This window comes from Cornus florida, unplaced genomic scaffold (genome assembly GCF_030987335.1).
Source record: "Cornus florida cultivar Cherokee Brave unplaced genomic scaffold, ASM3098733v1 CherokeeBrave_3.0.0_Hap2_Chr05, whole genome shotgun sequence".
Taxonomy (NCBI): Eukaryota; Viridiplantae; Streptophyta; class Magnoliopsida; order Cornales; family Cornaceae; genus Cornus; species Cornus florida.
Window position 1 is genome coordinate 96,016,950 of NW_026775575.1, and position 24,426 is coordinate 96,041,375.

At 40.5% G+C, this 24,426-nt stretch overlaps 1 pseudogene; it reads right to left on the reverse strand.

Moving 5' to 3' along the window:
* Positions 1 to 24,426, reverse strand: part of LOC132307764 (G-type lectin S-receptor-like serine/threonine-protein kinase At4g27290) — a 50,131-nt pseudogene that overhangs the window by 21,929 nt on the left and 3,776 nt on the right.

Genomic DNA, 24,426 nt, shown 5'->3' on the forward strand with positions numbered 1-24,426 from the left:
CACCCCAAATGTGGAAACTACTTATGAGCCAAAAGCTCCGTTCCCTCAACGTCTTCAAGAGTCGACACATTTTGGGAATAAGAATTGCAAAATTCAAGACATGTGGGAGGTCTTTAGGCAAGTAAAGATCAATCTTCCTCTCTTGGATGCTATCAAGCAAATTCCTCCCTATGCAAAATTCCTTAAGGATTTGTGCACTCAAAAGCGCACTTCCAGAAGTCATTTACCAAAGAAAGTGAGGTTAACCGAAAATGTTAGTGCGATCATTCAGCACAGCACTCCTCCGAAGTATAAGGATCCGGGTGCCCCCACAATCTCTTGTGTCATTGGTGACAACAAAATCGAGAGGGCCCTCCTTGACTTAGGAGCTAGTGTGAATTTGATTCCATATTCGGTTTACCTACAACTTGGTTTGGGAGATCTAAAGCCAACTCCGATAGTGTTGCAATTTGCTGATCGATCTATTAAGCAACCACGGGGAATTATTGAAGATGTGATCATAAAAGTGGACAAATTCTACTTCCCGGTAGACTTCGTGGTTCTTGATACAGAACCAGTCCATGATCCAAGAAAACACATTCCCATAATTCTCGGACGTCCTTTTCTAGCTACAGCTAATGCTTCCATTAACTGTAGATCTGGATTGATGGATATCTCTTTTGGGAATATGAATGTTAAGCTCAATATCTTCAATGCTGTGCAACTTCCTTCAGATGACAATGAGTGTTTTGAAATCACTATTGCTGATGAACACATTCAAAATCCAATCCCACCTCCTTCAACGGAGGATCCCCTACATGCTTGCTTGGTCCCTTTTGATTTTGAGGATTTTGGTGTGGACAAATCCATTCGGGAAGTCAACTCCTTGCTTGATATTCCATCACCATTTTCCTTTCCTTTATGGGAAGCACCAAATCCATCTCTATCGTGGGATTGTCCATCTCCTTCCATTTCTTCACCGGAGTTACCTCAACATTTTGAGGGTGAACCACCGGACAAAGGTAAGGAGAATGTTGACAAGTTGCTGAAAATTCTTCCAATCATTCCAGCCCAATCTAGAATCATTGTCCATGATACTCAACCTGTGAACAAACCATTTGAGTACAATGAGGTATATGACTTGGAGATTGCAAATATGGAAGGTCATGATCCTACCATTATTAGTCAAAACAATGACATTCAACGAGCCTCCATAATCTCGAACAAGCAACACATTTGCTTAAATCTGAAAATAAAAGAAGTGAGATTAAAAGCGATGCTCAAATCCTCTAAGGCCAAACTTGTTTCTCTTCGGAAGGATCAATATCCCTCACCATTCATTGATCTAAGTTTGAGACCATATGAAGGAGGCAAGTTGCATACGGAGCGTTAAGGATCCATCTCTCCAATGGATCCTGATCCTGGTTCGTCTAGCTATCGACATTAAATTTAGCAAAGCAAGGGAAGAAATTCTTTCGATGTTCCAAGCTTCCCTACCTTCTCAAATTGCTCGTGCCTTGACATTTTCTGGGAAATGGTTTAGAAAAGCCAAAAATTTGATTTTTCTGAAATGATCTTCAGTTGCGTTCCGCAATTTTAGACTGGCCTCTTAGACCTTCTCAGCTCTAATTTTCATTCCCGGAAATTTCCATCGCTTTCGAGCAAGTTCATAGGATCTTTGGCATGCAACTCATATGCACAACCTGTCATTTTCAACGCATTGTTGGATCATGGTTCCCCAAAATTTTCCATGCATTGGAGATGAAATGCAAAGTTTGAAAATTTTTCATCTAGGCATTAGAAATGTTGAGCAATTCGACAATTTTTCCAAAAATTTTCCATCCATGCAGTGGAATGGACTGAAATTACAAATTTTAAAATTTTTTCCATGCTTTAGAGATAAAGTGCTAAGTTTTAAAAATTTTCCATGAATTGTGTGATGTTGCATTGAAGAGATATTCAAAAATTCCAAAATTTTCAAATTCATTCAAAGTCTGGAAATTTTCCAAAGATGATGCAATTTGAAAATTTTCTTCAGTTCATTCAAGCATTATGAGACAATTTGAAAATTTTCAGAAATTCTTCCATTCCATGGGAATGACATGCAAAATTTTTTTGTTTCCAAGTCGCCAACTTGCAAAATTCCTGAAATGATGTTGCAAATGCATCAAAATGCATGAAAGTGCATGCAATAGTGCTCACTGTCTCCCATGGAATGAGATTGCAAATGCAAATGCATGGAATTTCCATGCATGGACTCCATTTTGAACAGCTTCCATTTCCATGTTGCTCACATTCCATATTCCATTGCAACAAATTCAACTTCCATGGTGCTCACTGTCTTGCATGTTTTCCCTTTCACTCCTTGTTTCAGTCCTCACAGCCGAGCTCACCCCCTAGCCTACTGAGCCAATTTCGTGCCCTCCAAATCCCATTCAGATTGCTCCAAATTACCACACCAATTTTGCATGCTCACTGCCCAAGTTTGGAGCGCTCTAGCTTCCATTTGGATTGCTCCAAACTTCTCCACCATCATTCCGAGGCTGCTGCTTGTATTTAGAGCACTCTAATTCCATTTTAGAGTGCTCTAAATGTGAACCAATCTCATCCCAAGCTACTGCCTTCATTTAGAGCACTCTAGCTCCTATTTGGAGCACTCTAAATGTGAACCATCAATCCCACGCTCACTGCCTTCATTTAGAGCACTCTAGCTTCCATTTAGAGTGCTCTAAATTTTCAGCCCAACATCCCGCAACCACTGTCTCCAATTCGAGCACTCGAAGGCCAAGCTTCGAGTGCTCGCAGCTGCTATCCCACTGTAACCCAACATACCGAACTCTCTGTCTTCAAATCGAGCACTCGAAATCCCATTTGGAGTGCTCAAAATCTCTTTCTCACCCAAGGCATCCAACTATGAAACCAACCACCATCGGCACCATCCAAACATGCATGCCAACCTTCCTAAACCACCTCACACAACACCAACCCCTCATCATCCTCAACCATGCATGCCTTCCACGGCCACCCTCCCAACATAATCCCAACCATTCACATCAACACCATGCACACACCAACCAAACCGACCACCACCCCAAACTTCACCCCTCTCTCATTCACCAACCAACCCTCACACAAGCCTTCTTTCTCTCGGCATCTACACACACCAACACCATGCAACCCCCATGCATGCCCCTCTCGGCATCCTTTTTTTTCCCAACCATCCAACCAACCTCACCAAACTTCCTCACCTCACCCCACCATACATGCCACCATCTCTCTATCGGCACCTTCACTCCCTAACCACCCACCACCCTTCGCACTCAATCAACCCCATCCTCAATTCCTCCACAACACCCTCATGCATGCCATTCAAAAAAAAATGGCACACTTTTGGCATTCTTTTGCTATCCATTTTACACTTGTGGCTAATGTCTGCATTTGTGTTTTGTTTGGATTTTTATCTTGCACTACAATTCAGGTTAGTGTTTTTAATTCTGTTTTGTTTTTCCTTAAGAGCCTATGCTTTTACATTTGTATATTAGTTGTGTTTTGCTAGGTCTTCATGTCCAAGTTTGGGGGAAGCACTTGCACATTCACATAGATGGAAACCTTTGCCTTCCTCACTCCGCTTGGTATTATTGTTCTTTAACCCTCTCTGTTCTTATTTTCATTTACTTGTCTTCTCACATTGAGGACAATGTGACATTCAAGTTTGGGGGTGCATTTATGCATTTTTGGTTTTGCATTTTTGCTAAGCAATGATATTGTAATTTGAAACCTGTTGGAGATGAAGCATATGTTTAATACCTTGTGTATAGAAGCAATTGTGACATTTTTGAAAATAAAGAAAAATTTGAGTTGAAATGATCATGTAGATTCAAATTAGCCTGTATAAATGTCTCAATTAGATTCTCGCCGGATTTGACACTCTTTTAAGCTTCACAATGCACAGATGCACATTGGAAACTTAACTGTGAGGCATGCAACTTGATTGACCTTGATCTTGGCCTAGTTAATCTGATTTGATGAACCTAATGGATGAATACTTTTGGCATGAATCTAACAAAAAAAAAAAAAACTGAGAAAGAAAGAAAATAATGACCAGTTGACGTTCGTAGCCTTTCCAACTCGAGCTGTTAAGCCCTAGGAGTGTCTCTACACTTAGCACCCTAAAGCCGTCTGGTTTGGGAGTTGTTGGCCTAACGCTTGCTACAAGGGTTGGTTAGAAAGCTTAAGGGACTTAAACATTGCACGGTCATTCAAAAAATAAACTAGTAATAAACATGGTTTGCTAGAGTTCGTAGCCTTTCCAACTTGAGCTATTAAGCCCTTTGGAGTGTCTCTACACTTAACACCCTAAAGCCATCTGGTTTGGGAGTTGTTGGCCTAACACTTGCTACATAAGTTGGTTAGAAAGCTTAAGGGACTTCAGCATTGCACAACCATTTTATGTTTCGCTTATGAGTTACAATAAATTGTCAACAAGCAATAAAAGTTGTCTTGTAAATAAAATCATGCCTTAGGAACCTCATTTAAAGGGGAATTCAATGATTTGAAAACTTGTGCTTTGGAATTGGAAAAGAAAGTAAAAGCTGCATGTTGAGAATCCAATTCACTTTCACTGAAGCTAGAGTTGATTTCCATTCAAGAGATGATAATTGAGTTATTTATATAGACTTTGATGTTGATGCATGTATATGGAAATGTATTTAGCCAATTTTTGTATCAATGCTTCATATATGCAAGGTAGTTTTCCCAATGACCCCATCTCTAGTTTTTGTCTGTTTCAAGTTGTATTTGAGCTATGTATCTATCTCATTTTACCATGGATGATATTTTTGTAGTAGCATGCCCATGGTTGTCTTTTCATTAAGTTTTTCATTGTAGTTTTGCTAAGGGACTAGCAAAATGTAAGTTTGGGGGTGTGATAAGCGCCGAATATTGTATATTCAAGCGCCCTAAATTGCATTAGTTAAGTCCATCGTTTGATTATTTAAGTAGATTATCTTCATTTGTGTGTATGTATATATTTTCAGGTCCATTTGCCAAAAAAGGAGCAAAATCAAGGCTTTGTGGAGTTTTGGCCATCAAAAGGCACAATTCTGAATTTCTGGCAGCAGTGGAGTCAGGACTTTGCTCACCATTTTGACCTTGCAAACTCAAGAACTGGACTTCCATTATAAAATGGCATATTTAGAGCTCTGAATCAGCTTTCCAAATCTTCAAGCAGTTCGTCATTCGGAGCTCGGACCAGAGAGTTATGGCCTTGTTACCAGAGGTGCGCAGAACTGCCTGGCAGCAATGAAATTCTGCCTTGATCTTCATTTTCGACCAATCATCCTTGAGAATTGGATCTCCACCAAAACATGAAGTTTTTAGAGCTCTGAATTAGCTTTCTAAATCTTCAAACGGTTCATCATCTGGAGTTTAGAGAGCAAAGTTATGGCCATTTTACCAAAGTAGGTCCGGGATGAGCAAACCAAGCATAGGGCATTCTGGCCAATTTTCGAGTGCTCGAGGCCTAATTTCGAGTGCTCGAAATTAGGGCAGATTGCTTCACGAGATCAGCAGTGGAGTTATGACTTTGCTCGCCATTTTGACCCAGAAAGCTCGAGAACTGGACTTCCATCATAACATAAAAGATTTAGAGCTCTGAATTAGCTTTCTAAATCTTCAAACGGTTCATCATTCGGAGCTCGGAGCAGAGAGTTATGGCCTTGTTACCAGAGGTGCGCAGAACTGCCTGGCAGCACTGAAGTACTGCCTTTCTCCCCATTTTCGACCAACCAGACTTGAGATTTGGGTCTTCATCAAAACATGAAGTTTTTAAAGCTCTGAATCGGCTCTCCAAATCTTTAAACGGTTCATCATTCGGAGTTCGGAGCGTAAAGTTATGGCTGTTTAACCAAAGTAGGTCTGGGCGGAGCAAGTGAAGCATGGGCATTTTTACACTAAATTCGAGCGCTCGAGGCCTTGCTTAGAGTGCTCGAATTTGGGGCAGAATTGCCTTCGGGAATTCTCATTTTGGCAGCCACTTGTGCATTGGTTTCCTCATTTTCTACTTACTTCTTTATGAGGTGGTTGGGGATGTTTTTTGGAGGAGAGAGAGAGCTTTGTTGAAGGAGATAAGGCAAGGAAGGCCACACATATCATTATCCCATATTCTACAAGATTAGAAGAGAGAGAAGGGAGCAAGGAGATAGAGTTCTTCAAGCTTGAAGAAGGGAGCACGAAAATGGAGGAGGTCTTCAAGCTTCTTCCTTCTTCCATTGCTCCTATGGGTAACTAAATCTTCTCTAGGGAGGTGATGAAGCCCCTCCCTTGTAAGCATGTTCTAGTGTAGATTTTACTTTTGGGATTTCAATGTATTATTGTTGGTGATTTTATGATCTAGAGCATCATATGTGTTGTAATGAATTCTAATGTCTATACATGATTATTTTGAGCTATTCATCTTGTCTTAGATGGTTTCTCTTCCTAATCATATTGCTTGCATTTCCATAGTGACAATGGAAGTTAGATCATAGAATGGTTTTAATGGCATGGAGTTTGAGAACTTTGATAAATCATTGCTTAGGATGCCCTTTGATGGTTTATACTTGATTCTTAACTTTGTGTGCTCTCATCATTTAATCAAGGGCTTGATAATCTTTGGCTTAGGGAGCATGTTGAAGACTACACCCTAGTTTAGGTAGTTCAAGCATGTGAATCTTTGATGGATTATTCTTGTTTTTGATTTAATGAACCTCTTGAGGATAGTATAGCAACCAAGGGTTGTTATGTGTCATGACCATCATTTATGTTGATTTTCCCAATTTAATCTCAATCTAGAATTTGTATAGGGTTGGAGCGGAATCATTTCCCTAGTTTTTCTCTACTTGTATTTCATTTCTTTTTAATTCTTACAAGTTTCTAATTTATGCAATTTCAATATTCTTAGCTTAAGTGACAAACAACAAAACCTTTATAAACCCTTCATCATTCTAGAAAGATTCTAGACACTAAGGTTGCCGTAAGACTAGCGCAGTCCCAGTGGTTCGACTTACCCGACCAATAGCCCTATTTTACAATGATTCGTGCTATTGCAAAGGTTGATGTTTAGTTGATCAACCCCCACTATTCCTCCTCATTCCATCCGTGCTTCTCTCCACTCCTCTTTCAAGGTATGTCTCTTCCATCTTTCTCTTCAATCTTTTTGTTCCACTTATGTTACATTTGAGGAGTATGGACATCAAATCCTTGGAGTTTGGTTGTGCTTGTTGCTATGCTCTACCATAGAGAGCATTGTGTCTGAAAATTATTGGGTTTCTTCACCAATTCCTCTCATTCTCACATTCTCTCTTTCTTTATGCATGTCAGGTGCTCGCTGAAATTCCCCAACCATGTCCGCCTCTCCAAATGTCTCGTGCCGGCCCTTCTCGTCATCCTAGACCCTCTGAGGATGTTCCCGTCGTTCCTTATGAGTAGCCTCGAGCCCCTTGGCTCGACAAAAAGCTCAATTATAAGCTTTTCTTCCCGCTCACGAGTGTCTTTGACACTCTTCCCACCACTTCATGGGCTGCCGCGGAACTAGTCAACCGGCTCCTTCAGCACATTTGCCAACCCGTTGCAAAGGTCACCTACCCACGTGTGGTGCGGCTCTTCTTCCAAAATCTTAATTGCCCCGAAGAGCCGTCGGTCTCTCTCACCATATCCATTGATGGCATCCCTTTTTCCTTCACTCTTGCTGACATGGTGGCAGTCTCCGGTTGTCCTCTGGAGTGCCTCGCTAACATTGTCAATCGTGAGAATCTCCCTTTATATAAGGAGCCAGATACTTTAACTGTGGAGCAGGTTATCGCTGCCATTTGCAACGTGGATGACCCTCATCGACCTCGGAGCTTTACCCTCAAATCCACCCTTCCGGAACGAGTTTGGTTCCTTGACTCCGTTCTCAAGCATAATGTTTACCCCTTGGCACACAACACCGAGCGCCGAGGCCTAATGTTGCAAGTCTTGTATGCCATGGACCAAGGCAAATGGTTCTCTGTCCCGGAGCTCATTTGGGACACATTTATGCGGTTTTGGGATGAGTGTATCAATGCATGGCAGCAGCATCTTAAAAATCGGCCTTTGCCATTACCATTCTTCATTATCAAGCTCTTGAAGCACAAAGGCTTCATTGTTCCTCCTCATGAACCAAGGGGCAAAAAGATTCAAACTTTTACTCTCCGCCGGTGGACCAATGTTCTAAGCCATTCTCGGAACCCTCGGCTCGCTGCTCCTCCTTTGCCCCACTCTCTATCTCCTCCTTTTTTCTGAGGATGACCCCATGGCGGAGGACGCTGAATGGGACGAGCCTCCTGTTGATCTTCCGCCAGACTAGGCCTTCATCCGGGCTAGTCTTGCCCGTATTCATGAGCGGATGGATCGTTTTGAGATTTCTTTGGCAGACTACACTCGGACTGTGCGTGAGGACTACTTCCGTGCCGAAGAAGACCGTCGTCTTGCTGCAGACGACCACCGTGTTGCGGTGGAGGACCGTCGCGTGGCATAGGACAAACGGCATGAGACTCAATCTCTCATCAATGCCATCTTCACCCGTTTTCCCCCAGCCCCGTAGATAGTTGCCAGTGTTAGACTTTATCGTTTTGTTTCGCATATGTATATGTTTCCTTTCTGTTTTTGTTTTATTTTTCAACTTTAGGACTGTGCTATGCACAAGTTGCTCTGGTTAAACATGATTGACTTTTAGTTCCTTTTGTAATCATGTCATTATGAATGAAACTCCTTTAGCATTTCTGTTATCTTCTATTCAGCATTTTTTCGTCCATGTTTTACTGTTTGTTACTATTTTTGTCGTTGTTTCTTCCTTTTCTTCGTGTCCCATTACAGGTGGCACATTTCAAGTTTGGGGGAAGCATTTGCGCTTTTACATAGATGGAAACCTTTGCCTTCGTCACTCCACTTGGTATTTTTGTTCCTTTTATCCCCTATGCCCTTTATTTATCCATCTTTGTCTCCCACATTGAGGACAATGTGTACTTCCAGTTTGGGGGTGCAAGTTGCATTGTTGGTTCCATATTTTTGCTAAACAATGACAATATAATTTGAAACTTGTCGGAGATGAAGCATATGTTTAATACCTTGTATATAGAAGCAATTGTGAATTTTTAAAAATAAAGAAAAATGTGATTTTAAAATGATCATGTGGATTCAAATTAGTCTGTATAAATGTCTCAATTAGATTCTCGCTAGATTTTACACTCTTTTATGCTTCACAATGCACAGATGCACATTGAAAACTTAACCGTGAGGCATGTAACTTGATTAACCTTGATCTTGACCTAGTTAATCTAAATTGATGAACCTAATAGATGGGATACCTTTGGCATAAACCAAAAAAAAATTAAAAAAAATATAAAAAAAAAATAATAATGACCAGATTGAGTTTGTAACCTTTCCAACTTGAGTTATTAAGTCCTAGGAGTGTCTCTACACTCAACACCCTAAAGCCATCTGGTTTGGGAGTTGTTGGCCTAACGCTTGTTACATGGGTTGGTTAGAAAGCTTAAAAAACTTAGACATTGCACGGTAATTCAAAAAATATATATATTGTAATAAACATGGTTCGTTGGAGTTCGTAACCTTGACAATTCGAGCTATTAAGCCCTAGGAGTGTCTCTACACTCAGCACCCTAAAGCCATCTGGTTTGGGAGTTGTTGGCCTAACGCTTGTTACATGGGTTGGTTAGAAAGCTTAAAGGATTTCAGTATTGCACAACCATTTTATGTATCAATTTTGAGTTATAATAAATTGTCAACAAGCAACAAAGTTGTTTTGTAAATAAATTCATGCCTTAGGGACTTCATTTAAAAGGGAATTCAATGATTTGAAGACTTGTGTCTTGAAATTGGAAAAAGAAAGTAAAAGCCGCATGTTGTGAATCCAATCCACTTTCACTGAAGCTAGAGTTGATTTCCAGTCAAGAGATGACAATTGAGTTATTTATATGGACTAGGATGTTGATGCATGTATATTGAAATGTGTTTAGCCAATTTTTGTATCAATGCTTCATATATACATGGTAGTCTACTCAATGACCCCGTCTCTAGTCCTGTGTCTGTTTCGAGTTATATTTGAGCTATGTATATATTTCATTTTGCCATAGTTGATATTTTTGTGGTAACATTCCCATTGTTGTCATTTAATTGAGTTTTTCATTTTAGTTTTGCTAAGGGACTAGCAAAATGTAAGTTTGGGGGAGTGATAAGCGCCGAATATTGCATATTCAAGCGCCCTTAGCTACATTAGTTAAGTCCATTATTCGATTATTCTATATAAATTATCTTCATTTGCACGTTTTTATATATTTTCAGGTTCATTGGCCAAAAAGGAGCAAAAATGGTGTTTTATTCAATCTTTGAATAGCAATGTGCTCAAGGCTAAAGTTTTGGCAGCAGTGGAATCTGACTTTGCTCGCCATTTTTGACCTATCAAACTCGAGAACTGGACTTCCATTAAAACATGACGTATTTAGAGCTTTGAATTAGCTTTCCAAATCTTCAAACGGTTCATCATTTGGAGTTTGGACCAGAAAGTGATGGCTGTTCTACCAAAGTAGTGCAAAGCAGGTCAAGAGGAAGGAGCATACTGGTCCAACTTCGAGCGCTCGAAGTGCTTAGTTCGAGCGCTTGAACTATGGGCAGAATACTCTCCGGGAACCATCACTTCAGCCCACTTGCACCTTATTTCCCTCATTTCTAATTTCTATCTTTATGGGTTGGTTGGAGATGTCTTTTGGTGGGAGTTGAGCCTTGTTTGGTGGGAGAGGATGTCTACAAAGGAGGAAAATCACACATAACAAGATCATATCTCATCTTTGTAAGATTTCTAGAGAGAGAAAGAGGAGGGGAAGATAGAGTTCTTGAGGCTACAACAAAGGAGCTCGAAAATGGGGATGGAGACCAAGCTTCTTCCTTCTTCTAAGGCTCCCATAGGTAACTAAACCTCCTTTTAGGGAGGTGATGAAGCCCCTCCCTTGTAAGCATGTCCTAGTATAGTTCTATTTTGGGGATTGTAATGTATAATCTTTGGTCTTTTCATAGTCTAGAGTATTTTGCCTCTTGTAATGGATCTTCATGTATTTAAATGATTAATGTTGAGTCAATTATCTATCTTTGATGGTTAATTCTTTTAATCATGTTGCTTACACTCTCATGGTGACAATGGTAGTGAGATTATGAAATGGTTTAATGGCATGTTGATAAGGACTTTGATAGATCATTGCTTAGGTGAAACCTTTGATGATTTATGTTTATTTCTTACCTTCATGTGCTTCATCATTTTATCTAGTGCTTGATAGTCTTTCATTCAAGTAAATGTGGTTAAGCTACACCTTAGTTAGGTAGTCTAAACATGTTAACCTTTGATGGATTATGCTTACTTCAGATTTAATGAACTTCTTGAGGATATTATAGCAACCAAGTGTTGCTATGTATCATGACCATAATATATATTGTTTTTCCCCCAATTTAGCTCTAATCTAGCATGTGTATAGGGATAGAGGCGGATTCACTTCCCTAGTCCTCTTTACTTGTATTTCCTCTCCTTTAAACTCTTGCAAACTTTTATTTTATACACCTTAATTTCATAGCTTAAGTGACAACCAACAAATCCTCTATGAACACCTTGTACCATTCTAAAAAGACTCTAGACACTTAGGTTGCCATAGATTAGCGCAGTCCCAGTGGTTCGACTTACCCGACCAATAGCCCTATTTTACAATGATTCGTGCTATTACGAAGGTTGATTTATAATTGTAATCGACTCAACTGATCACTTATCAGATAACAAAATGGGATAATCAGTGCACAGTGAACATGCAAGTGTAAATGGGATAAACAGATAAAGAAATGAGAGAGGTATAAGGGTGGTCCTGGAAATTGGGTAGCACTCTCTCACTGAAGTCACTATGATGCACCTGATGGAGTCAAATATACAGATATGAGAATACAATCATATGACATCCATAGCAAAAATAGATATATATAAAACGGATAAAGTGCAGGTATAACAAAAATATCAAAGCCGACAGACCAGCTGTAAAAATAATACAGTTACAATAGTAAAGTATCAAAAGGAAAGAGGGATCATAAGATAGAAAGACTGGGAGCTCAAGAAGATGAGGTAGGACGGGCAGGTCTGGTTCCGCGGATGTCTCTGGATAAATCTCTGAACATGGTCGTGAAATCCATACGGATTGTAGCAAAATCAGCTCTGTGGGCTGTGAGGTCAGCTCTGATGGAAACAACAGCATCCTCAAGCGTCTGCAGACATACTCCAAAGTCGGGGGTCATATCTGGAGTCTCAAGCATTAATAGATCAGAAGAAAGCTCCTGAGTCTGCTCCTGCTCATGAATAGGCGACTTGGCTAGAGAGTCCTGCTCTGCATCGTCTGCAGGGCACTCTAAGTCTATGTCTAAATGCTCGGCAGCTGGATCGTCTAGTGCATCATCTGCTGCGGGATGTGCTGCCGGTGCCTCTGCCTTTGCTTGGGCTGGGCCTGTACCTGTGCCTCCTCCAGCTCCAACTCTGCTGTAGCCAATACCGCGTGGTCCTGCACCCTAGTAATAATAGAGCAATAACTTTTGTTCCGGTCCTTCCTGAAGAAGTGACAGGAACCTGTCTCGGGGTGCTCCCGAGGATGTATGGGGTAGCGCTGGTCAATAAGGATCTGGGTGATGAGGTGGCTGAAAGGAAGAGACTTAGCCCATCCGAGCGTCTCCTTGCTGATGTACTCGTTATACAACTTCCTCATCACGCTCCAGATGAGCGCGGGAATGAACACCCGTGCCCTGTGTAGAAAGAGTAAAGGGCTATCAGATAGTCGCCCCTCCTCTGGATCTTGTGCCCCGCCATGTATATATTCCGATAAAGAACGGAATCAATAAACCATAGGTCGTCTGGAAGGAATGTCCGGGTGGCGAAAGTCTCGCCACTGACATGGTGACTTGTGAGAAAAACTGCCATGTCGACATATGAAGGCCTGAATAACCTCGGATATGTATCCTGAAGCTCTGGGGGACATCTGTGTGGACAGCGGCAAGAGCGGGCTAAAGTGTCCACTGTAATGGTGATCGGATGGCCATCGATAGAAGTGACTATCTCGGCTGTGGTATGCGGCGATGGTCGGAGCTTCTGGTAGAACAACCGAACCAGCCGTGGGTAGACCGGCTCTATAATGGAGGCAAGAATAGCGGCTAGGCCCCTCTGAATAATATCCTGGTTGGCGGATCGGGTCAGCACCGATCGAGAGAAGAAGGCCGTGTCAAACTCTGACTCATGGTCGAGTGTCATGTGCGCATATTGAGGCGTGGGCCTATCACGCCGTAGATGAGCTGGCTGAGGTGGTATATATGAATGCTCAGCTCCAATCTGCGGTGGAGATGGTGATGGAGTGAAAGCAGGATGAGCCGCAGAAGTGGATGGTATGTGGTCATCCTCAGGCTCATGAGATGGTGACTGAGGCGGGGTAGCTTGTGCTGGCTCCCGCTGTACATAAGAAGGCTGTGCTGGCTCCTCTGTCCATGGCCTAATATGTCAGGTGGGCCCGTGTTGCTTGTTGGCAACGGTCTTCCTCTTTACCATGGCCTGTAAAAAGAAAAAGAAAAACTTGCAATGGGAGTTAGTGCCAGAATAAGAAATTTAAAAGCACGAAATAGAATCATGTATGTCAAATAAAATAGACAAAACAAATATGACATGAATCTATGTAAGTGGTAGAATATGAAACATGCTAAACAATGTAAGTATGAAATGCATCCAATGTGGATTATCACAGGCATTGGGCATAGATATGATAGCATGAACATAAGATATGATGAATGAAGTGTATGTGTGTGAGATCTGTGAAATGTGTGTGAGAGATTTGTGAAGTTCGATCGATCATAAAAAGGAGTGAGATCGATCACAAAAGTTAGATCGATCTCACTACTTTGATCGATCGGAGACATGAGTTCAATCGATCTCTCAAGATCGATTGGAGATACTAGTTCGATCGATCGAACTATGCGACGCTAAAAACTCAAAGGTCACAGATCTGTGACCTTGGAAGCATGGGGCCCACACGAATGTGTTCGTGGGCCCATCAACGCAACAAATCATCCAATCCCATCACAAATTGAGGCCCATACTCCAACAAATCTAAACAAATCTCAAAATATCTACAAAACATACACACATATATACACATATATATACAATGCTTCAAAGGCTCATCAATGGCGGATTCATCCATCTAAGTAACCTAAATCGAATATGTAAATCATTAAATCATCAAATCGAAGGTCAAATCTCAAAGTGAATCTCGATTTTTACCTTGAACAAGTGAGAGAAGTGGCTGTGAAGAAAGAAAGATGGAATCCGAGATGAGAGAGAGATGTGAAGCTTGGAAACTCACCGGAAAGCTTCGCTGGAGATGGTGAAGTGGTTGGACAGTGACGGTGACGAAGAGAGGTTAGGGTTTTGAGGATGAGGGTGAGTTAGATCGATCTTTGTAATTGATCGGGCAAACCCTCGGTTCTATTTTTAAAAAAAAATATTCACGACAGAGTTCGATCGATCGAACTCAACTGTGATCGATCGAATTTTGATGAACTCTCTTCAAAGTATTTTTTTTTTAATTCAATTAAATTGAATAAACACTAATAATTAAAAATTACTTAAGATATTTTGGGATTTTTGAAAACTTTTTGAAAAATAAAATAAAATATAATAAAATAAAATGAATATGCAAATGCAAATATTTTTGGATTTTTTGGAAATTTGAAAAGTCAAAACAAAGTCAAAATAATGAAATGAAGACTGAGATCGATCGAAACAAGAGTTCGATCGATCAGACAGAGAGCAAAAATATGCAGGTTTTTGGCTCATAAGATTGGCTAAGTGTTGGAACATGAGATCGATCGAACTGGGAAGTTGGATTGATCGAAGAACTTTCAGATCAATCTTGGAATGTTTCTAACGATCAAACAGAGAGCTAAAATATGCAGGTTGATGCAGGCTCAAAATTTTTCTAAGTGTTGAGTCATGAGATCGATCGAACTTGGAAGTTGGATCGATCGAAGGTCTCTTAATCGATCTAAGAGTTAGTTCGAACGATGGGACAGAGAGGTGATTTGGATGCAGGTTTCTGCAGGTCGAAAAATTTTCTAAGCGTTGGATGCAGAATGGAGTTCGATCGATTGAACTCAAGTTTGAGATCGATCGAACTATGCAGAATGCTCAATAATGACATGAAAGCTTATGCAATCCTCACCATAGTTCCTTGAAATGCATATGAACCAATAACAAGTATCTAGACTTCGCAAGAAATGAAATGAAAGATAGAAATGGGGGAGGAATAAGGTTTGAACACCCTACGAATGCTTTTGCTAGTCTTTAACGTCTCTAGCAAGACATTGGGCTCTTTTAGCCCGGATCAAAGATCTTATAATGCATCCCCTCCTTGTTGGGGTGATAGATGCTTTGAACTCCCCCCAATAAATGGTTCTTTAAAGAACTTGTTGGATTAAGCTCAAAAGAATCTTTGGTCCCTTGTCTATGCAATTACAACATTTGGGCTTCCATGCCCTTTCAAAGCAAGAGTTTGAAACAAGACTTTTAGAATGCAAGGTTGAAGATGATCCTTTAGAAGTTTTGGTTTTACACAAAAGCTCATTTCCTTGGCATTGAAGATCATGGCATTCATCTACAATATTAACTTCTCCTTCATATTTGTCAAATGAATTGGGTGTGGGATTAAAGATATTCAACTTCACCTTCATATGGCCAAATGAGATCTTCATTATCCCCGTCCTACAATTGATGTTGGCATTAGCGGTTGCCAAGAAAGGACGGCAAAGGATAACGAGAATTTGGCTCTTAGGATTGGGAACCGGTTCCGTATCTATGACAACGAAATTAACCGGGAAGAAGAATTTGTCAATCTTTATCAAACCATCCTCAATTATACCCCTAGGCTTCTTAATGGATCGATCGGTAAGTTACAAAACTACCGACGTCGGTTTCAATTCACCTAAGCCCAATTTGACATAAACCGAGTATGGAAGAAGGTTAACACTTGCTCCTAAGTCAAGAAGCGCCCGATTAATGATATGATCACCAATAATGCATGATGTAGTGGGTGAACCGGGGTCCTTAAACTTTGGAAGAGTGTTATGTTGCAAAATTGAGCTTACTTGCTCGGTCAAAACCACTTTTCTTGGTGCTTGGCTCTTGTTCTTCCGCTTTGGGGTGCACAAGTCTTTCAAGAATTTAGCATAAGCCGGAATTTGCTTGATTGCATCCAATAGTGGAAGATTAACTTTCACTTGCCTAAACATTTCCATGATTTCATTGGTTTTTGCCTTTTGCTTGTCTTTTGAAATGGATCCTTTTAAGGCATCCGGAAATGGAACCTTTAGTTCAAACACTTTTTCAAAATTTTCTTTTGAACTCACTTCAATACAAGAAGTTTTCAAATCATTTTTCAATAAAACCTTTTCAACATCATTTCTCAAAACTTCTTTTTCAAACACATCTTTTAAAACTTTTTCATTTACAAGGTCATGTATATGCAATGAAGGAGGAATGGGATGTGAAACAGGACGGGAGACAACTTGAGGTTGCACCAGTTCACTCTCTTCATTGGACATTCTAACTTGATTGTCCACAATCCTACCACTCCGCAAGGTAGTCATCGCATTAACATGTTCAATGGTGTGGCCTTCCGAAGAGGAATGGGTTTCCACAACACATTATTGCTTAGGTAGGGCATTTATAGGCATCTTTCCATTCTCTCTCGCATTGAGAGTGCTTGCTATTTGCCTACTTGGGTTTCTAGCTTCGCAATCGATTGAGAGTGAGAATAAAGTAATTGAGTGTTAGCCTCTAAAGTGCCCAAAGCATTCAAAACTTTCTCTTCAAATGCGGGACTTCTAGTATTACCTTGGGAATAAGATTGGTTGGGAAAATAAGAATTAGCAAATTGATTCCTTTGTGATTGATAGGGTCTATAACCTTGGGATCCTTGGTTTTGAAGTGGAGGTGAAATGTACTTCCCTTGAAAACCGCCTTGGGAAGGGTTTGAGCCCTCTCCTTGGTTTTTTCAAGAGAAATTCGGATGAGTCCTCCAACTTGGATTATAATGAGTACCATAAGGATTGTTCCCTTGGTTCACAAAAGCCGTATTGATTTGTTCATTAGGTTCACTTTGCACTTGTCCGTAAAGACAATGAGAAGTGGAATGAAGAACACTATAACAAGTCATATATGTTTCATGTGATGCACGATGAGAATGGTTAGGGAAGGAAGATACTTGGTTCGCCGAGTTTTGGTTAATCAAAAATTGATCAAACCTTTGAGATAAAGACTTCATTTCGGCAGCTATTTCATTTGAATGGTCGACTTGATGTAAGCTAACACTCTTCCTACCTTATGAATTTCTACCATTCTTGGATGATAATGTTCTATGCAAAGAATTTTCACTCATGCTCTCATAGAGACGCCACACGTCATCCTCATGCCTATTGATGTATGAGCCACCCATGGAAGCATCAACCATACCCTTATAGTTATCTGATAAGCTCTCAAAGAAGTATTGAACTAATTGCCATTTGGGCATGTCATGATGTGGACACTTCCTAAGCAATTCATTGAAGCGTTCTCATGCCTCATGAAACGTTTCTCCATCCCCATGTGACAATTCTCGAATTGAGGTTCTCATAGCATTGGTCTTAGAAACTAGATAGTACTTCTTCAAGAATTCTTGTTGCATTTCTGCCCAAGAAGTGATTGAAAAAGGCCTAAGATTGTTAAACCAATACTTTGCCTTGTCTTTTAAGGTGAATGGAAAAAGTTTGAGTCTTAAAACCTCTTCCGGCATGTCCGTATATTTTACGGTGGAACATATTTCAAGAAACTCATCCAAATGCTTGTAAGGTTCTTCACTTGGAAGTCCATGATAGTTAAGAAGCATTTGAATGGTTTGTGGCTTAATTTCATAATGATGTGCTCTAAATGGAGGCAATTGGATGCATGTAGGTGCATTATACTCATTAGGCACATAATGGTCTCTTAAAGCAAGAGGTGGATTAGCTACTTGAGGTGCAACATGAACACCTTGGTTTTGAATTCCTTGATTGTTGATGGGAGGTTGTGGAGCATACATTGTCCTTGGCATTCCATATGGAACTTGGCCTTATTGTTGTGGTGGTTGGTGAATGAATGGCCTAGGCATGCCTAACGGTACTTGTATGTTCTCATTGTGCACATTGGGATGAAGGATACCTTGTTGGTCTATGTGACCAATGTCCTCAACATGATTATCATTATGGTCATCCATTGAAAGATTGGCTCTATTTGAACTTCCTCTTCCCCTAGGATTTCTAACGATAGATTCAAGATGCAAATCAAGAGGGATAAGAGTTGGTCTCAATGAACGACGTCCATTCATGCACAATGCAAAACACAACAAACACAAAGAATGACCAACACTATGCCTTTACAACAATGCAATTAGACTTCTTCCACAAACATTTAATTCATACTCCCATGCTTTAACAACAATGATGCAAGACAATAAAAAATAAGCCTCCACGCGGGCCGACGATTTAACTAAGGGATTGAGTAAAGAAAGTCTCACAAAGGTCCTTTAGCACTTCAACTCCAAATTTAAAGCTTAGCTTAGCAATTTTAGAATTTTTATCGTTTTACTTTCTTTGCTTGCTTGAATGCTTGATTGCTCCTTTGCTTATTTCCTCTCCAATAATGCACCTAGTTAAGTAAGAACAACACAATAAGTAACCAAAAAGAAAAATAGAAATAAAGTAAAGACACGATCAAAAGAGTACTAATCCTAATCAATTCCACAAATCCGACATTGCCAAATCTAATCAATTAATCCCCAGCAATGGCTCCAAAATTTTGACGAGAGTTTTTGCCGTTCATACACGCCAAAATAAAGTAGTGAATGTGCGGTTCAAGAAAAGCCTTTTGGGTCAAGTTTAAATTTATAAAAACCACTACCAACACTACTACTAAAGTAGCAAGAGTGAGTAGGGATCATCCCAAAGGATTATGAGGATCGAGCAATGTCGTGGAATCATAATTAGGGCTTGTAGGTCGAATGATCAAACAATTGGTTGGTTGGTTAATTAAAGAGTAACTAAATTAAACTAAGTGATAGCAAAAAAATGCAATTAAGAGTAAGTAAGAGAGAGAGAGAGATCTTGGGGTTTAGAGATCACCACCAAGCAATGCATTTCTATATCATTGGCAAGTGATTAATGAGGGCAAATGGTATGTTGCAATATTGGTGTGTGTGTGTTTGGTTGATTCAATAAGCAAGGATGACTAGTTAAGCATGTATTGTCTAAACATCATGTGAAAGGCACAATATATCTAAACAATGAAGCATATATTGTCTAAACAACATGTAAAGGGCACAATAAATCAAAACAAGTCATTAATCCTTTCATTAAGCTCACAATCCAAATACAACACAAGGATAGAGACATATGCTAATTGCATTCAAAAGCTTGGATCATCAAACAACAAGCATAGATTGTCCTCCCATTTAACATTACACTACAACTACACTACATCTACACTACTAGCATGAAAATAAACTAGGGGAGAGGCACAATCCATCAAGGCACAAGCATGAACCATCAAGAGAATCACAAAAGCATTCCTTTAAGCACTATGTTTTGACAATCTCCAAACTATAGCATCAATACACATAGACATGCATCAATAATACAAAATCTAGAGACAAGCACATGAATACCTATTCTAGCATACATAGACATATGGATAAAATGAAATGATCAAGTGGAAGAATTAAACCACATAAATCATTGAATAAACAAGATCTATATAAATCAAAGTGACAAAACATCAATTACAACACTAATCCCTTAATAATACACAAGATTAAGATATAAAAAGCATGCTTGGGGCTAACTCTAGCCCCAAGAGGATGTCTAGCCACTCATGGTGATGATGCTCCAACCCTCAAGGGCTAATTCCATGGTTGAAATCTGCTCCTTGTTGATGAAGAGTCTTATATGGTGTCTCTAGCCTCCTGCTCCTCTAAGCTTGCACTCTAAGAGATGATATAAAAATAATGTTGGCTCCCCTTTGTAAAAAATAATCCTTATCCTTATATAGGTAGGTCAAAATGACACCCAAAATGAGCTGGGGTCGTGTACACAATATTCCCTAATGATTAGATAAATGACAACTTTCAATGAGATGGAATTTTAACTTTTTCGCACTGGAGGAAGTTTGATCGATCGAAACTTGAACTTGGATCGATCGAAAGTAAGTGAGATCGATCGAACTTAGGCTGGATTGATCCAACTAACTGAGCTTTTTGGAAAAAGACAAATCCGAGATATTTAGGGGGGATATTTATGGGAAAAGGACAAAAGTGGTTAGTGGGTGGTGCAGCTGTGGATAGGATCAATCATTTGAATAAGGACAAAAGTGTTCGATCGATCGAAGGATGGTGTTGGATCGATCAAACTTTTAGACTTTATGCTTTTGGGTCTAGGCTTGGATCTATCTTGAAGTGCTGAGATCGATCATTGTGAGATCGATCGAACCTTAAAATTGGATCGATCGAACTTTGCTGCTTACCACCTTTGGCTTCATTTGCTTCCTTCTTTCTCCACTTTGTTCCTTTCTTTGTTTAATCCCAAAATTGCTTTAATTAAGCTCTTATTTGGCTGAGTTAGCTTATTTTTGGGATAAGTGCCTGAAAAAGGAAATAATACGAAATCAATCTAAAACGGTAAAGTAAGATAGATAAAGGTACTAGAATGCCTAAGCTTAAGGGGTTTAAATACGTACTTTTCAGCGCTCATCACAAAACATCTCCCTATCCACCCGGATCCTCCCAATGTGATTGCCCCTTCTATGAGCATTGGCAAGTCTATGAAAAAACTTAGTGTTATTGTCGCCCTCCTTAAGCCACATGGCTCTAGACTCTTGCCTCCACGAAATCTACTCTATGACAGTAATCTCAGCAAACTACGCCTGACACTCTACCCTCCTAAGTCTCAGGGATTCCGCCAAAATGCCCTGACCCTCCATTCGATCAATCTCAGCAATCTTTGAAAAAACTCAATTTTTCCTCCAAACGAGATTACCGAAGACCTCTTTGTTTCAAACTTTGATATCATTCTTCAAAAGACGCAGATTACTTGCAAAAGAATGACTTGGGGTGCCAACCACTCCATACCCCGACCACCAAGATCAAACCCCTCAGCCCGAAGCCACATATTCTCAAATCAGAAAGGGGATCTTCTACTACGCAAACCATCATAATCCAACATCAACGGGACATGATCAAAAATAGGGTAAACCAAAGTGGCTTGAACAACATTGAAAAACTTCTCATCCCAATCACTTGACACAAGGAACCTGTTAAGATGAGAGAGGGTAGAAGGAGAGCGACCACTAGACCAAGTAAAAGGACCACCCACCAAAGGCAAATCAAACAACTTAGCCTCACCAATGATCTCCGAGAAAGACTCCATGCCAAACATCCATCTACCCCCCGTCCACCTCTCAAAAGGAGAACGAACAACATTGAAATCCCCTCCAATACACTAAGGCAATGACCACTCTTTCAAACCTCTCCTAACTCTTACCAAAACAAATGTCGCACACTATCCTATGTAGGACCATAAACCCTAGAAAAAACTAAGCAAAAACCATCCTCCAATAAAGAAAGAACGCAGGAGGCAGAAAAACCCCACCTGAGAGTCCTCCAAAGAGACCTAACGATTGTCCCACATAATCAGAATGCCACCTGAAGTACCAACCACATCCAAAGTAATCCACCCCCCACCCCCTCAAGTTTCCCATAATCAAGTTCGTTATCGTTGCAATTTTGGTTTCTTGAAGGCAAACCACATGACATCTCCTCTTTACGAATCACCGACTTCAGAACTCTTCTTCAAACCTAGTCATTGAGACCCCGGACATTTCATGAAAGAATTCATAGCTTCATAAGGAAATAGATAAAATAGTAATCCCACTCCTCCTTCCACTGTCCCTCTCCCAAGACCCCTATTCCTCCTCTCATAAGTTACAAAATCAGAGGGGCTCTGCATCTCCCTCTTCCCTATCCCAGCATGAGAACCACCCTTTCTTCCCACCCTATCCAAAAGCTGAACACCAAGGATGTCATGGAATAACCTCATCACCTCATCCATCCTACCTTCAAAAGGTACACCCAAAAGAGAACCCACCTCTCTCAACCACTCCCCCTCCAAACAATCATTTCCCTCAACTATAACAAAATTGCTTCCATTCTTATCCTCCGGTCGAACAATAGCCAAAGGGACAAACATATTAACATCTACCTCATCCCCCTCCCACTGGACCAAACCCAACTCCCCAACAAACTAAGCAAAAACCATCCTCCAACAAAGAAAGAACGCAGGAGGCAGAAAAACCCCACCTGAGAGTCCTCCAAAGAGACCTAACGATTGTCCCACATAATCAGAATGCCACCTGAAGTACCAACCACATCCAAAGCAATCCACCCCCCACCCCCTCAAGTTTCCCATAATCAAGTTCGTTATCGTTGCAATTTTGGTTTCTTGAAGGCAAACCACATGACATCTCCTCTTTACGAATCACCGACTTCACAACTCTTCTTCAAACCTAGTCATTGAGACCCCGAACATTTCATGAAAGAATTCATAGCTTCATAAGGAAATAGATAAAATAGTAATCCCACTCCTCCTTCCACTGTCCCTCTCCCAAGACCCCTATTCCTCCTCTCATAAGTTACAAAATCAGAGGGGCTCTGCATCTCCCTCTTCCCTATCCCAGCATGAGAACCACCCTTTCTTCCCACCCTATCCGAAAGCTGAACACCAAGGACGTCATGGAATAACCTCATCACCTCATCCATCCTACCTTCAAAAGATACACCCAAAAGAGAACCCACCTCTCTCAACCACTCCCCCTCCAAACAATCATTTCCCTCAACTATAACAAAATCCTTTCCATTCTTATCCTCCGGTCGAACAATAGCCAAAGGGACAAACACATTAACATCTACCTCATCCCCCTCCCACTGGACCAAACCCAACTCCCCAACAAAGGAGGAAGCTACATCTCCCTCCCAAACATTAGAAAAGGAAAGGGAACAGCAAGCCAACAGAGTCACAACCTCTTCATCAGACCCAGAATCTCTAGCATCACATTGCAAACCCTTCGAGGCCAAATGATCCCGCAACTCATTCAATAGAACATTGGTTGTAGAATCATTGAGCTTAATCTTTACATCTCGCCCCACACAAACAGTAACTCCCTCACAACAAATGTCACACAATCGAGAGGAACCCAACCCTTTAGCACTACCTCCACCATACCGTTCCACGCAATCCGGTTCAGGATTCTCCTCAAAGGCCAGGGGACAAAAGTTTAGAAACAGTAGACAACACGCCCTTTTCCACCCCTAGCTCCTTCGTGTCTCCCCACAAGGATGAGAAGAAAAATAAAAAAAAGGTTCAAGAGGAGAAGGTCCATGCGAAGAGATGGACTTAACTGTACCAACATTATTCTGTAGACACGGCACCCACTTTTGCTTCTCCTTTCTTGTCCATCTTTTTCAAAAAGAGGGGCAAAATATATCTTCTTCTTCAAACGGTGCCGCTGCGTAAGTCCCTTTGGACGTCGACCACATCTGGAGCACTCAGGGAAAGAACTGGACGGCTTGGAACCATTATCCTCTATGAACACCCCATATCATTCTAAAAAGACTCTAGACACTTAGGTTGCCATAGATTAGCGCAGTCCCAGTGGTTCGACCTACCCGACCAATAGCCCTATTTTACAATGATTTATGCTATTGCAAAATGGGTTGATTTATAATTGTAATCGACTCGTCGATCATTACCATTCAAAGAGGCAAACACAGTCCTTCACTGGGAAAAGATTAGATTGATAATCTTTGAAAAGAATAGCACTGATTAATATTGGTAAGCATTCAGAATGAAGATTTTAAAGCTGAGAATATTTCAGAGAATATTAGTGACTGAAAACTATGTATGCAAATACTGGGGTTTGGTGCATAGAGATGGTACCATAACAGAGTTGGTAGCAGAATTATTTTTCCTAGATGCTGCATAGTTTTATATAAATATTGATCTTTACCTTGTAGACAGGTCCAAAGCCACCCTCTCCAAGCTTATTGTAAATTCAAAAGTTATTTATGGCATTTGCTATCGTCTCAAAGTCAACTGATGGCAACTCTATATCTCTCCTCTCGTTTTCATTGGCGTAATCTCTATCTTGATTGAGTCTAATTGGTCCTGCAGAGTAGAAAATGAACTTCATATGAATAAAAACAAGTTTTACATATTCCTTGAACTAACATGTATTGCAATATGGCACGAATC